This window comes from Alligator sinensis, unplaced genomic scaffold (genome assembly GCF_000455745.1).
Source record: "Alligator sinensis unplaced genomic scaffold, ASM45574v1 scaffold735_1, whole genome shotgun sequence".
NCBI lineage: Eukaryota > Metazoa > Chordata > Crocodylia > Alligatoridae > Alligator > Alligator sinensis.
The window spans coordinates 905,809-913,306 of NW_005842639.1; positions in this window are offsets into that span (position 1 = coordinate 905,809).

Below are 7,498 nucleotides of genomic sequence, written 5' to 3' on the forward strand. Positions count from 1 at the left end.
TTGTCAGCATGTCACATCCCAAAGTTTTTAGTCCTCATCCCAGCTCTGCCAGGGTAGGAAACTACAGGAGAGCTCAGGCAGCCAAGCAGCAGAAGAGCCTGAACTGCAACCAGCACCACGCTACTTGGTCAGGGCAAAGAGCTGCAAAAGCAACAGCATGTGCCAGGCCCCAAGCCGGGCCCATACATGCAGCAGCTGTATAGCAGGGCTCAGGGACACAGCTCGGCTGAGCCGCAACAGCTATAAAACAGTGAAAGGAGGACTCGCCAGGGCCTGAACATACAGCAAAAGAGCGTCAGGCCTATTTGGTTGCAGCCTGGACATTTAGTGTCAGTCGTGCTGCTATGCTGAGACCAGGGTGGCCATCAAAGAGGATATTGCAGATTTCTGCTATTCTTCCCTTTGTCCTCTATTGACACGGAACCCGACGCCTTTATGTTCTCTTTTTTTTCTTCAAGAGGACATAGAGGTGCATTGGGTTTTGTTTCAGCAGAGGACAACTGGATTGTCCTCTATGATGGCCACCCTAGCTGAGACCTAACAGCTATGAAACAACAAAAAGGGCGCAGGCTTATCGTTGCAGCCTTGATATCCTGTCTCAGCTATACCACCACAGTGAGACACTACAATTCCCAACACTGTGACTTCCAGTATCCTGTTCCTGGTCAGTCTGTACTAGGACTTAAAACATTCTTGGTATCATCCTGTTCGAGGCCTGTGCGGCTGAAGCTGCCAGCAAGACATGCAGCTGGGGTTCAGTGTCACAGCTATGCTAAACCTAAAACAAATTGCAATAGCAACTAAAACATGTCAGGCTCTGAGCCCTGGCCCAGAGTGTGCCGGCAAAACTGCCAGGCTCCAACCTTGGCTAGTTTGCTGCAGGGATTGATTCCCCCACCCCCAGATATCATCCCACTTAAAACTCAGAAAAACAAAAGGGGAAAGAAGTAGGGGTCAATCTACAGCACAAACAAGATACATAGCAACATGAAAGCAGAACACACTTTATTACCCTCCTCCCCCCAAGGGTTACGTGGTGTTACACAGTTATTTGACTACCCCAGGTATATCTAATAAAAGGTCTACTGGAGTTTGCCTTGGCCAGACGCAACAAATCCCCATTACCCACTTGGACTAGAAGGAGGTTTTTAGGCCAATTCTGCATCAAGTTTGCCAGTTCTAGAGGCGCTGCTCAGCACGTAGGCAGCAGCTAGTTTGCAAGTAAGAGAGACCCAGGTGGAAGCTATGTCTTCCACGTTGGTCCTTTATTCTTCTCATTTTGCATGAAAGGGAACAGAGTTGAACATGTGGCAAGGACAACAGGAGCTTGAGATGTATTCTGTTTTCCCAGCACAAACTGGTGTTCCCACATAACCCCCCCCCCCCCCAAACCAAAACCTATTGGATGAGGTCTCCTTGTGTTCAAAAGAGCCTGTACAAGTAACGAGAGAGAGAGAAATGGTTCGAATAGCGGTTCATTTAGCTCTTTGTGTTTGGAGTGCTTTAACTGGGTTAGTGTGAGCTCAACAAAAGAGCTGCGGTTGTTGCTATAATAGCAACCCATAGTAATAAGTTGACGCATAGGTTCACGTGCAACCTCTGGTAGTGAAGGGCCTGGAAAATGGGTCACAGACAGAGCAGTGGAAAAGAGTCTCAGCCTGATGGAGAAGACACTTGGTTTCTTCACCACTGGATGGCACTGCAGTAACATCAATTGACAGATACATGTAGTAGCCAGCATCCGGGCTCAGCTCCCAAAGCTGCATTGTATGTGCTGAAGTGCACAGGGGTCATCCAGCCAACCACGTGCAGACACCTAGACAGGGGGAAATGGGTAGAAATGAAATTCAGCTGTACATTAATAGGAGCCTCTTGCAATGCATTGAATAGAAAAATCCCATGTTGTGTGGAATATGGACATTTATGAAAGTGTTCCCCCCCCGTCCCACACTAGATTTTTTTCATCATCCGCTTGCTTTGGAAGGAACTCTTGGTCTCCCATGATAAACACTCTGTTTCCTGGTTTTACTGGCTGTCCTAATAGGGAATGGGCTTTTCCATTCCCACCTTCTTTATGTGCTTTTGTACATGTTTAAAAGACATAGAAAAGTCCCAGTTTTATTAAGCACTCTGCTGCATAATACAGTCCCATCCTGTTACTGTCACTGGTATCAAATGAAGAAAACATGGATATAAAAATGCAAGAGACGTTATTTCTACAGAAAATAAAAGTGGAAATTCAGTGAAGAAAATGCTCTAAAACCTGCTTTTCTGCGTACCCCATGCTCACTCACTTCGGTGAGACTTTTGAGCTCCACGAAACCAGAAGTGCCATGGTGGGCACTTCCGGTGTCACTTTCCCCTTACAAGCTGGCATGCCGGTTAAGAGTATTCTGGCTTGTAAGGTGCCGGATAACTCGGATATTACTGTACCTTCTTTAAATAGTTGGGCTTAGAAGTTGTTTGGCAGCAGACGTTACTATATAAACATGCCGTCATGTAGTTGTTACACAGTCATCTTCGAAACAGCTATCTATTCGCTTTCCTTTCCCAAGTTCCCTCTCACTTTTAGTTCTAGTTCTTGACTTTTAAGAAGCATTTATTCTGGGGAGGGTGACAAATGTGGGGGCCGTAGAAGACACGTACAGGTTGGCCTGAAGATCTGGGCCTCAAGGACATGGCCTGGGCTCTTGGCCTGCAAGGCCTGCCCGTACACTCTAGACAAAAATACCAAAAAACCACAAAGAACAAAAGAAGTATTTACATATATACGTATATACAGTTCTTGCCAGTGAGGACACCCAGGGGGGCCTCAGGACATCAGGGGTCGGCCTGCATGGACAAAGCCCGAGGTTTCGGCTCGCTGGATGCGCCTCTGCACCTTGGGCAGCTGTTGGTGTCACAGGGCAAGGAGCAGGCATCCCGCCTCGACTCAGCACACTGGCCCCTCGATGGCCCAGCGTCCACCGGAGGACCGCGTGCTCGAATTAAAGCGAGAGGCGGGCCCGCACCAGCAGGTGGAAGAGCTGTAGGGCATCGTCCATCCCAGTCCCAGTGAGCTGGTTTCTCTGGCTCTTCAGGGTGGCCATCTTGGCCTGGCCCAGAAGGAAGTTGGCCAGTCTGACTGTGGCCCGCTTGGCTGCCCGGTACGGGAAGGAGTAGATGTAGGTGTCCTCTGAGAAGTCCTGGCTCAGTACCCGAAGCAGCGCTCTGAGGGCGGCAGACAGCGGCCACAGCCGGGGGCAGTCGAGGAAGGCATGGAAAACGTCCTTGTCCAGCACCCACGGGCAGAAGGAGCAGGCTGCCGAGGCCACCAGGTCCAGGTGGCGCACAAAGGTGCCAGCGGCCAGGATGCCATGCACCAGTCTCCACTGGAGGTCGCCGGTCTTCTTGGTGGTGGGCGCCTTGTACAGCATGCGCCACACTGGGGTCCCGGGCCATGCCAGGCACTGCCGCCACACGGTGTTGGGGCAGCCGGCCAGCACCTGGGCATGCTGGGTGCACACCACCCACATGTAGAGTCCCTTCCGGGGCTGTGTGTCAAAGGGGCAGCTTGTATCGCTGCTGGGGGGCACAGGGAGCCTAAGCAGCGTGTTGGGCCGGTCAGCCAGCTCACTGGCCACTGCTGGGATGACCGGCAGTGGTAGGAAGGCATCACCCGTGGTGTCTGTGGTGGGGAGGGCCTGGTGAGCCTGGAGGGTAGCCTTCTAGGGTGGTCGCTGCTTCCATCTGGAGGGCGGCCCTAACAGCCCATAGAAGCTGGCGTGCGGTGCGGACGGAGCGCAGTGCCAGCCGGGCAGCCAGGGCTTCAGCTGACAGCCAGCCCGGCTGAGCAGGGTCTAGGAGGTGCCCCAGGGGGGTGGTGTGTGCCTCGATGAGAACAGGCACGAGGCTGGCAGAGGCCAGGCTCGGCACAACATGCTGGAGGGTTGGGTTGTGGACCAGGGGCTTCTGAAGCAGTTGCGGGAAACACAGGCGCCTGGCCTGGGGACAGAGATGGAAGGCAGCCCGCCAGGCCCGCACCATGCTGCGGTAGAATGGGGGAAGGACCGCCCCGTTCAGGAAGGTGAGGTCCAGCATAAAGAGCTCCCGGTCAAAGCCCAGGCCCCCCACTTGCCGCAGGAACCGGCATGCCAGCTGCCACCACGGAAGGTGGTCCTTGGCATACAGGAGCTGCTGGAGGGCTTGCAGGTGGTAGGTGGCCACCCTGCTGGCCAGGTCGATCAGGCCCTGGCCCCCCTCGGTGGTGGGCAGCTCACAGGAGCCAGTGGTGCGCGTCCCAGAGGAAGTCCGCTAGGAGCTGCTGCGGTCTTTCAAGTAGCTCCGGCAGAGGGTCCAGCACAGTGCAGCGGTGCCACAGGGTCGCCGCCACCAGGTTGTTGGTGATGAGGAGCTGGCCATGGTAGGAGAGGGTGGGCAAGTGCCAGCGCTGCAGGCGGGCCTCCACTCCCTCCGCCAGGTCCTCTACTTACTTCTTGGGCACATCTGTACAAGATGCTTTACTCGATTAGAGCAAATTACTGCACAGTAAGTGTCACCAACTACATGTACAGATGTTTGCTGTGCAGTAATTTGCTCTAATCTTGAGTAAATTTGCAACCTGTAAATATAAGTAGCAAATTTACTCATGATTACTTATTGTGCCTTATGGCACATGTAGATGGCTGACCCGGAGCAAATTTGCTCCCAGGCAGCCAGGGGCTGGAGACTGCTCCCTTTCTCCAGGAGCTGCCCAGTGCTGGGGGTAGGCTCCACCACCAGAGCCTGGATGAAGACATGTCCCTGTGCCCTGGCAGTAGGGAACTCCCTGCCCCCATTAGAAAACAGTAGAGCCAGAGGGGGCAGGAGCAGACTACCTGACTCCAACTATTTTCCCTGCAAACATCTGGCTGCACACTTGAACTGACCGTGCTGCCTCCAGGGGGGCAGTGGGTTGAAGCAGACGGGGCAGGGACGGTCTGCAAACCCTCCAAAAGGTGCTGCATGCAGGATTTTTGTAAAGCAAACGTTACATTGTAAAGAAAGCATTGGAAAAACCCATCTTTTTGCATTTCACCTCCCATAACAGTACAGCCTGCCTGCAAAGAAGCTGTTTTGGAGCTGTGGCAGCAGACGTTAACCCCAACCCTCCACCTCCCATGGCGACCATATCACATGCATACATGTTCTCTGTTTCTCACTACCCAGATCACACACTGATCAGCGTGGTGTGAACATCCTAGTAGAGATCTAAGGGCAGATAAGGTGCAGTTCCCTGCCTGTGATCTTGGAGACCGCTGCACTGATTTTCCTGCCTGTCCGGCCATTTCTGGCTGTGCACATGCTGGGTGTCCCCTGCTTCCACTTCTGCAAAGGGGTTAAAACTCTGAATGTTGAAGACCCCGTATGCATCCAGGGTTCCTGCATTCATCTTGCTCAGAGTCCTTCCTGCCAATGTCTCAGAGACCTACCCACCAAGGTGGGGTGAGCTGGAAGATGAGGCAGAGCCAGGGGGACGTAGTCTGGGAGCTCAGCTTCCTGTGGGATGGAGGGGACCAAATTGGAAAGGCTTGGCTCAGAGACATTTGAAAGAGAGCGGGAATGTCAGTCCAGGGAGGGGCATGGCCTGTTCCCGCATGCCAGCTTGTCCGCACCCAGCCCCCGGCCAGAACAGGAGGGTAGAAATGTCCAGGATTTCATGTGTTCCAGGTTTCAGTGTCCACTACTTTCTTTGGGAGAGTAGAAATGACACTGGGTGCTAAATCAGGAGGCCTAGGATTTATTTCTGTGCTGCTGACTCTGCATGAATGTCGAGATGAGTACAGTTCCCTTCTCTGTGCCTCGGTTTCCCCAGCTACAAAACAGAAGAAAGATCCTGTTGCATCTCCCACTCTTGCATGTACCTTATGTGCGGGCCGGGAGTCACCCGAGCCCTTTTCCGTGCTGCACGCGGGCTGTGGCCAGCAGCCCGGGCACGCGGTGTCGGAGAGGGAAGGCCGTTGAGCTGGAATTGGGCACAAACGCTTAGCGGTAGTTTTAAAGATTGTTTACTTACACCGAGATGGCAGTGGTGCAGGCTGGAAAACTTGCTTGAGTTGCGGTTACAGACAGGAAACAAAACAAAACTCGAACCTGCAGGGCACGAGGGTACGTCGCAAAGGGTTTCGGCGACGGGAAGATAAACCTGCAGGACTCGAACCCGGGTAGAAGAGCTCTGAAGTAGTTCGGTCAAGGATTCACATGAAGTTTGCTAGGCTCCGTGGGTCCTTCTGCTCCACACAAAGTTTGCTAGGCTCCGTGGGTCCGGTTCTTTTGCACGCGGGAAGGGATACGTCTGGACTGCGATCGGCGATGGGGAGAGGCTAGAGGCTGATCAGACCTCTGTTGCCTGCTTTAAATGCACTGGGTCCGTAAGGATCCGCAGCTCTTAGAGATCTTCACACAGCGTGAAGTCTCCTCCTCCCGGTGTTCGTGGAGTCCTTCAACTTGGGCGGAAACCACTCAAGCCTTTTATACAGCTAGCAAGCCAATCACTAACCGCCACGCGTGAATAATTTAGAACTGGCCAATAATGGGGCTCGAATTAGCATACAAATGGCGGGAACTCTTTGCAACGAGCATTTCTGTGCTGCAACAAAGAAATGCACCCTGCAAAGAAAGCTTCGAAGAAAGGCGGGAAATTCTCCCTTGCACCGGGTTCTCTTTTGCAGCAGAAAACTCCACCGTGCAAAGAAGCTGCAATTTAGCAGTGCCGAAGCACACAAAAACAAAAATCACACCCTTTGGGTTGTGACACCTTATTCCAAACTCCTGCCGCCCCTGGGGTCCCAGAGAACTGTGTCCTAGTGGGAGAAATCAGCTCTGAGCAGAGGTGTGTGCTTGAGATCTGTTGAGGAAAAGCCCGGTACCTTCTCATCCATTTACATTTTAGCATGATAATCACTCCAGATCTTCCTATTCAGAGATGCCCTCAGCCCCTGACAAGGTTCCTTGCCTTTGCATTTCTCTCCTTAGGCTTATGGGGTGAATAAGACACAGAGATGTTGGCAACAGTGCATTGTATTTTTACATTCAATTTATGCTACGCTGCTTGAGGGAGTGAGTTTTCCCTGTAAATGAATACAGGGGTGGTGGAATCGTGCCGTGCAGCTTAGCGAATGCCCGGGAAAGGCCCAAATTAACTAAAATGTTTGCTAAGGATACCTGGGAAGGTAAAACACCCCTGGCTCAAGACTCAGGCTATTAGGAAGAGTCTGCAAGTGCGAGATCCAGTTTAATTCCTAAAATGTTATACGAACTAGAAGGCCCGGTGGCTCTGGCAGTGCCCCTTTCATTCATTGTTCTCACGGGCTGCTTGTCCACATTGCACTTCCCCTGTTTCCACATGATAAAAATCACCATTTGCTAGGTTAATTGCGTCTGAAGATCCATGTTGTCACCTCGTTTTATTGTGTTCAGTCATTTTTTATCGAGGTAAATTAAACCACTCCTGCAGTGTTTAATTTTCAGCAGGTGAATT